The following is an 8,720-nucleotide window of genomic DNA, read 5'->3' as shown; positions in this document are numbered from 1 at the left end:
ACATCCTCTACAAGTCCATAGGCTTGTTTTCTTGAGTTGTCTGCCATCTCTAGTGAGATTTTTGCAGCTTGCACCTCAGAGATCCCTAGCTCCTCCATTACAGAGAGAGGCATGAGGTTTACACTTGACCCTAAGTCACACAAGGCCTTCTTGAAGGTCATGGTGCCTATGGTATAAGGTATAGAAAACTTCCCAGGATCCTGCCTCTTTTGAGGCAGTTTCTGCCTAGACAAGTCATTCAGTTCTTTGGTGAGCAAAGGGGATTCATCCTCCCAAGTCTCATTTCCAAATAACTTGTCATTTAGCTTCATGATTGCTCCAAGGTATTTAGCAACTTGCTCCTCAGTGACATACTCATCCTCTTCAGAGGAAGAATACTCATCAGAGCTCATGAATGGCAGAAGTAAGTCCAATGGAATCTCTATGGTCTCAGTTTGAGCCTCAGATTCCCATGGTTCCTCATTGGGGAACTCATTGGAGGCCAGTGGACGCCCAGTAAGGCCTTCCTCAGTGGCGTTTACTGCCTCTTCTCCCTCCCAGGATTCGGCCAAATTGATGGCTTTGCACTCTCCTTTTGGATTTTCTTCTGTATTGCTTGGGAGAGTACTAGGAGGGAGCTCAGTAATTTTCTTGCTCAGCTGACCCACTTGTCCTTCCAAATTTCTAATGGAGGACCTTGTTTCAATCATGAAACTTTGAGTGGTTTTGATCAGATCAGAGACCATGGTTGCTAGGTCAGAGGTATTCTACTTAGAACTCTCTGTCTGTTGCTGAGAAGATGATGGAAAGGCTTGCTATTGCTAAACCTGTTTCTTCCACCATTATTGTTGTTGAAACCTTGTTGAGGTCTCTGTTGATCCTTCCATGGAAAATTTGGATGGTTTCTCCATGAAGGATTATAGGTGTTTCCATAGGGTTCTCCCATGTAATTCACCTCTTCCATTGAAGGGTTCTCAGGATCATAAGCTTCTTCCTCAGATGAAGCTTCTTTAGTACTGCTTGGTGCATTTTGCATTCCAGACAGACTTTGAGAAATCATATTGACTTGTTGAGTCAATATTTTGTTCTGAGCCAATATGGCATTCAGAGTGTCAATCTCAAGAACTCCTTTCTTCTGACTAGTTCCATTGTTCACAGGATTCCTTTCAGAAGTGTACATGAATTGGTTATTTGCAACCATTTCAATCAGTTCTTGAGCTTCAGTAGGCGTCTTCTTCAGATGAAGAGATCCTCCAGAAGAGCTATCCAAAGACATCTTGGACAGTTCAGAGAGACCATCATAGAAAATACCTATGATGCTCCATTCAGAAAGCATATCAGTGGGACACTTTCTGATTAATCGTTTGTATCTTTCCCAAGCTTCATAGAGGGATTCTCCTTCCTTCTGTCTGAAGGTTTGGACTTCCACTCTAAGCTTACTCAATTTTTGAGGTGGAAAGAACTTTGCCAAGAAGGCATTGACTAGCTTTTCCCAAGAGTCCAGGCTTTCTTTAGGTTGAGAGTCCAACCATGCTCTAGCTCTGTCTCTTACAGCAAAAGGGAATAGCATCAGTCTGTAGACCTCAGGGTCAACCCCATTAGTCTTGACAGTGTCACAGATTTGCAAGAATTCAGCTAAAAACTGATGAGGATCTTCCAATGGAAGTCCATGGAACTTGCAATTCTGTTGCATTAGAGAAACTAATTGAGGCTTAAGCTCAAAGTTGTTTGCTCCAATGGCAGGGATAGAGATGCTTCTCCCATAGAAATCGGGAGTAGGTGCAGTGAAGTCACCAAGCACCTTCCTTGCATTGTTGGCATTGTTGTTGTTTTCGGCTGCCATGAGTTCTTCTTCCTTGAAGAGTTCGTTCAGGTGCTCTAGAGAGAGTTGTGCTTTGGCTTCTCTTAGCTTTCTCTTCAAGGTCCTTTCAGGTTCAGGATCAGCCTCAACAAGAATGCCTTTGTCTTTGTTCCTGCTCACAAGAAAGAGAAGGGAACAAGAAAATGTGGAATCCTCTATGTCACAGTATAGAGATTCCTTTAGGTGTCAGAGGAAAAGAAGAGTAGAAGACAGAAGTAAAAAATTCGAACTTATCAGAGAAGATGGAGTTCGAATTTTGCATTAAGGAATAGTATTAGTCCATAAATGGAAGGATGTGAGAAGGAGGGAAGTAATTTTCGAAAATTAAGTGAAAAATTTTGAAAACATTTTTGAAAAACATTACTTAATTTTCGAAAATGAAAATGGAAAAGAAATCAAGTGATTTTTGAAAAAGATTTTGAAATTAGAAATCAAAAGGATTTGATTGAAAACTATTTTGAAAAAGATGTGGTTAAGAAGATATGATTGATTTAAAAAATGTGATTGAGAGGATATGATTTGAAAAACATTTTTAAAAAGATTTGATTTGAAAATTAAAAACTTGACTAACAAGAAAAGATATGATTCAAACATTAAACCTTTCTCAACTGAAAAGGCAACATACTTGAAATGTTGAATCAAATCATTAATTGATAGTAAGCATCTTAAAATGGAAAGAAATTGGTTTTGAAAAAGATTTGATTGGAAAATTGATTTGAAAAAGATTTGATTTGGAAAGATTTTGAAAACTTAGAAAAAATTTGATTTGAAAACAAAATCTTCCCCTCTAGCCATCCTGGCGTTAAACGCCCAGAATGGTGCACATTCTGGCGTTTAACGCCCAAAATGCTACCCTTTTGGGCGTTAAACGCCCAACCAGGTACCCTGGCTGGCGTTTAAACGCCAGTCTGTCCTTCTTCACTGGGCGTTTTGAACGCCCAGCTTTTTCTGTGCAATTCCTCTGCTGTATGTTCTGAATCTTCAATTCTCTGTAATATTGACTTGAAAAGACACAAATTAAAAAATATTTTTGGATTTTTGATAATAGGAAAAATCAAAATGCAACAAGAATCAAATAATAATGCATGCAAGACACCAAACTTAGCAGTTTGTATACTACTGACACTAACAAAATGAAAATGCATATGAGACACACAAAACACTCAAGTCAATAGAATTCAAAGATCAGAGCAAGTAAATCATCAAGAACATCTTGAAGATCACTAAGACATATGAATGAATACATGCAATTGACACCAAACTTATGATGAGACTAGTGTCTCAATAAGAAACAACAATATTTTTGGTTTTTATGATTTTGTAAAAATTTTTTTGTGTTTTTCGAAAATTAAATGGAAAAAGATATCAAAATTCTTAATGAGAATTCCAGGAATCAGTGCAATGTTAGTCTAAGACTCCGGTCCAGGAATTAGACATGGCTTCACAGCCAGCCAAGCTCTCAAAGAAAGCTTCGGTCCAAAACACTAGACATGGCCAGAGGCCAGCCAAGCCTTAGCAGATCACTGCTCCAAAAGCAAGATTGATAAGAAATTAACAAGCTCTTGTGATGATAAGTTGAAACCTCGGTCCAAAGAAATTAGACATGGCTTCTCAGCCAGCCAGATTTCAACAAATCACCATGAAACTCTAGAATTCATCTTCAAGAATTTCGAAAAAAATAAATACCTAATCTAAGCAACAAGATGAACCGTCAGTTGTCCAGCCTGAACAATCCCCGGCAATAACGCCAAAAACTTGGTGTTGTTGCCGGATCTTGGCACTGATGTTACCAAAAGCTTGCTCAAAACTTGAACAATCCCCGGCAACGGCGCCAAAAACTTGGTGCGCGAAATTGTGAACAATACTTTTTCACAACTCTCATAATCCCCGGTCATGAGCCCCAAAAACTTGGTGGCTCAATACCATGGCATTACACAACTTCGCACAACTAACCAGCAAGTGCATTGGGTCGTCCAAGTAATAAACCTTACGCGAGTAAGGGTCGATCCCACGGAGATTGTTAGTATTGAAGCAAGCTATGGTCATCTTGTAAATCTTAGTCAGGCAAACTCAAATGATAATGGTGATGAACGAAAATAACACAAAGGTAAAGATAGAGATACTTATGTAATTCATTGGTAGGAACTTCAGATAAGCGCATGAAGATGCCTTCCCTTCCGTCTCTCTGCTTTCCTACTGTCTTCATCCAATCCTTCTTACTCCTTTCCATGGCAAGCTTAAGCAAGGGTTTCACCGTTGTCAGTGGCTACCTCCCATCCTCTCAGTGAAAGCGATTGCATATGCTCTGTCACAGCATAGCGGAATTCATCTGTCGGTTCTCAATTAGGCCGGAATAGAATCCAGTGATTCTTTTGCGTCTGTCACTAACGCCCCGCCCTCAGGAGTTTGAAGCACGTCACAGTCATTCAGTCATTGAATCCTACTCAGAATACCACAGACAAGGTTAGACCTTCCGGATTCTCTTGAATGCCACCATCAGTTCTCGCCTATACCACGAAGATTCCGGTTAAAGAACCCAAGAGATATTCACTAGAGCCTTGGTTGCTTGTAGAACAAGAGTGGTTGTCAGTCACTTTGTTCATGGGTGAGAATGATGATGAGTGTCACGGATCATCACATTCATCAAGTTGAAGAACAAGTGATATCTTGGAACAAGAACAAGCGGAATTGAATGGAAGAACAATAGTAATTGCATTAATACTCGAGGTACAGCAGAGCTCCACACCTTAATCTATGGTGTGTAGAAACTCCACCGTTGAAAATACATAAGCATAAGGTCTAGGCATGGCCGAATGGCCAGCCTCCCAATGATCTAAGATAGCATAAAATGAAGATAGCTACCAAAAGTCTTTAATACAATAGCAAAAGGTCCTACTTATAAGAACTAGTAGCCTAAGGTGTTACAGAAATGAGTAAATGACATAAAAATCCACTTCCGGGCCCACTTGGTGTGTGCTTGGGCTGAGCGTTGAAGCATTTTTCGTGCAGAGACTCTTCTTGGAGTTAAACGCCAGCTTTCATGCCAGTTTGGGCGTTTAACTCCCATTTGGGTGCCAGTTCCAGCGTTTAACGCTGGGATTTCTTGAGGTGACTTTGAACGCCGGTTTGGGCCATCAAATCTTGGGCAAAGTATGGACTATCATATATTGCTGGAAAGCCCAGGATGTCTACTTTCCAACGCCGTTAAGAGCGCGCCAATTGGGCTTCTGTAGCTCCAGAAAATCCACTTCGAGTGCAGGGAGGTCAGAATCCAACAGCATCTGCAGTCCTTTTTGGCCTCTGAATCAGATTTTTGCTCAGGTCCCTCAATTTCAGCCAGAAAATACCTGAAATCACAGAAAAACACACAAACTCATAGTAAAGTCCAAAAAAGTGAATTTTAACTAAAAACTAATAAAAATATACTAAAAACTAACTAGATCATATCAAAAACATACTAAAAACAATGCCAAAAAGTATACAAATTATCCGCTCATCAGTTCTCAATCAGGTTGGAATAGAATCCATTGATTCTTTTGCGTTTGTCACTAACGCGCAGCCTTCAGTAGTTTGAAGCTCGTCACAGTCATTCAATACCGGAATCCTACTCGGAATACCACAGACAAGGTGAGACTTTCCGGATTCCCAAGATCCTACTCGGAATACCACAGACAAGGTTATACTTTCCGGATCCTCATGAATGCCGCCATCTATCTAGCTTATACCACGAAAATTCTGTTGGGGAATCTAAGAGATATGCGCCCGGCCTAAGGTAGAACGGAAGTGGTTGTCAGTCACGTACCTTCATAGGTGAGAATGATGATGAGTGTCACGGATCATCACATTCATCAAGTTAAGTATAACGTATATCTTGGAATAAGAATAAAAGAGAATTGAATAAAAAGTAATAGTGATTGTATTGAAACTCGAGGTACAGCAGAGCTCCACACCCTTAATCTATGGTGTGCAGAAACTCCACTGTTGAAAATACATAAGTAAAAGGTTCAGGCATGGCCGAATGGCCAGCCCCCTTGAGTGATCAAGAGACCGAATAATCAAAGGCTAAACAGTCAAGAGATTAAACTGTCAAAAGATGTCTAATACAATAGTAACTTATCCTATTTATACTAGACTAGCTACTAGGGTTTACATGAGTAAGTAATTGATGCATAAATCCACTTCCGGGGCCCACTTGGTGTATGCTTGGGCTGAGCTTGATCTATCCACGAGCTGAGGCTTTTCTTGGAGTTGAACTCCAAGTTATAACATGTTTTGGGCATTCAACTCCGGATCATGACGTTTTTCTGGCGTTTAACTCTAGACAGCAGCATGTACTTGGCGTTCAACGCCAAGTTACGTCGTCAATTTCCGAATAAAGTATGGACTATTATATATTGCTAGAAATTTCTGGATGTCTACTTTCCAACGCCGTTGAGGGCGCACCATTTGGAGTTCTGTAGCGCCAGAAAATCCATTTCGAGTGCAGGGAGGTCAGATTTCAACAGCATCAGCAGTCCTTTTGTCAGCCTTTTTCAGAGTTTTGCTCAAGTCCCTCAATTTCAGCCAGAATTTACCTAAAATCACAGAAAAACACACAAACTCATAGTAAAGTCCAGAAATGTGAATTTAACATAAAAACTAATGAAAACATCCCTAAAAGTAGCTAAAACTTACTAAAAACTATCTAAAAACAATGCCAAAAAGCGTATAAATTATCCGCTCATCAGTTTCTCATTAACGTGGAGTCCTCCCTTCCTTCTACGTTAAGTACCACGTTAACTTAGTTAACGTGGCTCTTAACGTAGGCTATGAAATGGCTTCGCAGGCGTTATTGGTGATCACTTTTCTCATTAACGTTGCAAGCCAATTGCCATCCCACGTTAGTAGTCACGTTAACTAAGTTAACGTGAATGCTAACGTGGTTCTTCCATGCTTCATTTGTCCTGAAATCAAGCAATCAAAGTGCATCAAAGCTCTAGCCAAATCATGAGATTATGCATCATTAAAATATCATGTAATCTTGGCAAAAATCTCATGAAATCATGCAAAAATCACAATAGTTGCTTAAATGAAGGTGTAAGTGTATTTTCACCCAAAACTTGCCTTGTTTACTAGGAAAATGCATGAAACTACCCTAAAACAGTAAAGAAAAGGTCAGTAAAACTGGCCTAGATGCCCTGCATCAGTTAAGGACTGTACTTGCAACGTGTCCCTATTAATAAATTCGTAACTCGCCAATTTCCGCCACGTCAATTTTTGGCGCCGTTGCCGGGGAGTTGCAACAGTGTGCTAATTTATTGATTGGTATTTATTTTAATTGCAATTTTTCTTTTCATTCTGTCACTATGAGCTGTACGTTTCTTTCGTTAAATGACGCGTTCACTTCCTGATCCAAGCTTGCCAGTATTTGACCCTGAGATTGAAAGAACTCTTTCACGTATATGGCAAGCTCGGCGTCGGTGACTCCTCTTTGAGGATGAACCTGAACCGTCATCTAAGGAAGAAACAAGCTCCCTCTTTACTGATCCAGTTCATTTACGTGCAGATGACATGGCAGCGCCTAGGAGAGTCACTATCCAGGAGGAAAGGAGCCCCTGATTTTACGCTCCAACAATTCCAGACACACCACCCAGCAGTAGCTGTAGATTTTGAAATAAAGTTTTCACTACTCATCTTGATGCCCAAGTTTCATGGCTTATCTTTTCAAGAGCCTATCAAGCATCTTAGGGATTTCCAGACTGCTTTGTTCTACTGTTAAGCGTAATGGCACTGATGAAATCTCCATTCTGTTGAAAGCCTTCCCGTTTTCTCTGGAGGGAAAGCAAGAGAGTGGTACTACACTCAACCCAGAGCAACTGTTTCCAACTGGATACACTTAGGAGAGAGTTTCTGGATAAATTCTTTCCAGCTGAAGTTGTTGATAAGCTGAGGAAGGACATGTCTATGATCGTTCAAGATGAATCTGAGACCCTCTATGAATTCTTGGAATGCTTCAATAATCTTCGAGACGCATGCTCCCATCATATGATTGACAAGATAGTGTTGCTTGGTTACTTTACACAGGGTTTGAAATCTCAAGATAGGACCACATTGGAAGGTGCTAGCAATGGTTCTATGAAAAAGTACAAGACTACGGATGAAGCATGGCAATTGATCAGCGACTTAGCTGACTCTACTAGGAATCACAAGCAGAAGCAAAGTCGATCAAGAGCTGTTGTAGAGGTATCCACTAGTAAAGAGACTGCTGCTATAGCTCAGAGCTTATGTGAAATGACTAACTTGCTGAAGCAGATGTAACTGAATCAACAACAGCCTCAGCAAGTTCAGCCTTCTCCACCACAGCACAGCCAGCAGTTGGTTCCACAAAGAGTATGCAGAATCTGTGCAGATTACAGTCACTATACCGATGAGTGTCCGCAACTCCAACCAGAAGACAACACTGTAGCAGCCACTCATAACTTTCATGACCGCCTCAATCAAGGGTACAATCAAGGTGGCAACTATAACCAAGGATGGCAGGATAACTCTAACTAAGGCTGGAGAGACAATTCTAACCAGGGTTAGAGGGACAATTATAACAGAGGAGGCAGAGATAACAATGGAAATCAGAGGTGGAATAACAATAACAACTTCAGGCAGTAGAATCAGAATCAGTCTTACAGAGCAACTCATTTAAGATAGCCTCAAGCATATCAGCAAACCTCTCAGATCACTTACCCCTCTTCATCTCCTAATGATGTGTTACTATAATCTATTGATCGGAGACAACAGGCCATGGAAAACAACCTTACTTCTACTCTGAATGGTTTGAATTCTACTTTGCAAGCCCTTGTCTCACAGATTGGATCAATGAACAACTCTAACAACCAGTCCTTAAGCT

The 8,720-nt window shown here is 40.5% G+C and overlaps 1 non-coding gene across 1 annotated transcript; it reads left to right on the top strand.

Moving 5' to 3' along the window:
* The first annotated feature begins 1,309 nt into the window (after positions 1-1,309).
* On the top strand, positions 1,310-1,417 carry LOC112700239 (small nucleolar RNA R71). Its single transcript, XR_003153151.1, has one exon. It is a non-coding gene; the product is annotated as a small nucleolar RNA R71 (small nucleolar RNA).
* The last annotated feature ends 7,303 nt before the right edge of the window (positions 1,418-8,720 follow it).

The sequence above is a fragment of the Arachis hypogaea genome, chromosome 6 (genome assembly GCF_003086295.3).
Source record: "Arachis hypogaea cultivar Tifrunner chromosome 6, arahy.Tifrunner.gnm2.J5K5, whole genome shotgun sequence".
Taxonomy (NCBI): Eukaryota; Viridiplantae; Streptophyta; class Magnoliopsida; order Fabales; family Fabaceae; genus Arachis; species Arachis hypogaea.
This window is presented reverse-complemented; position numbering and strand designations above follow the sequence as displayed.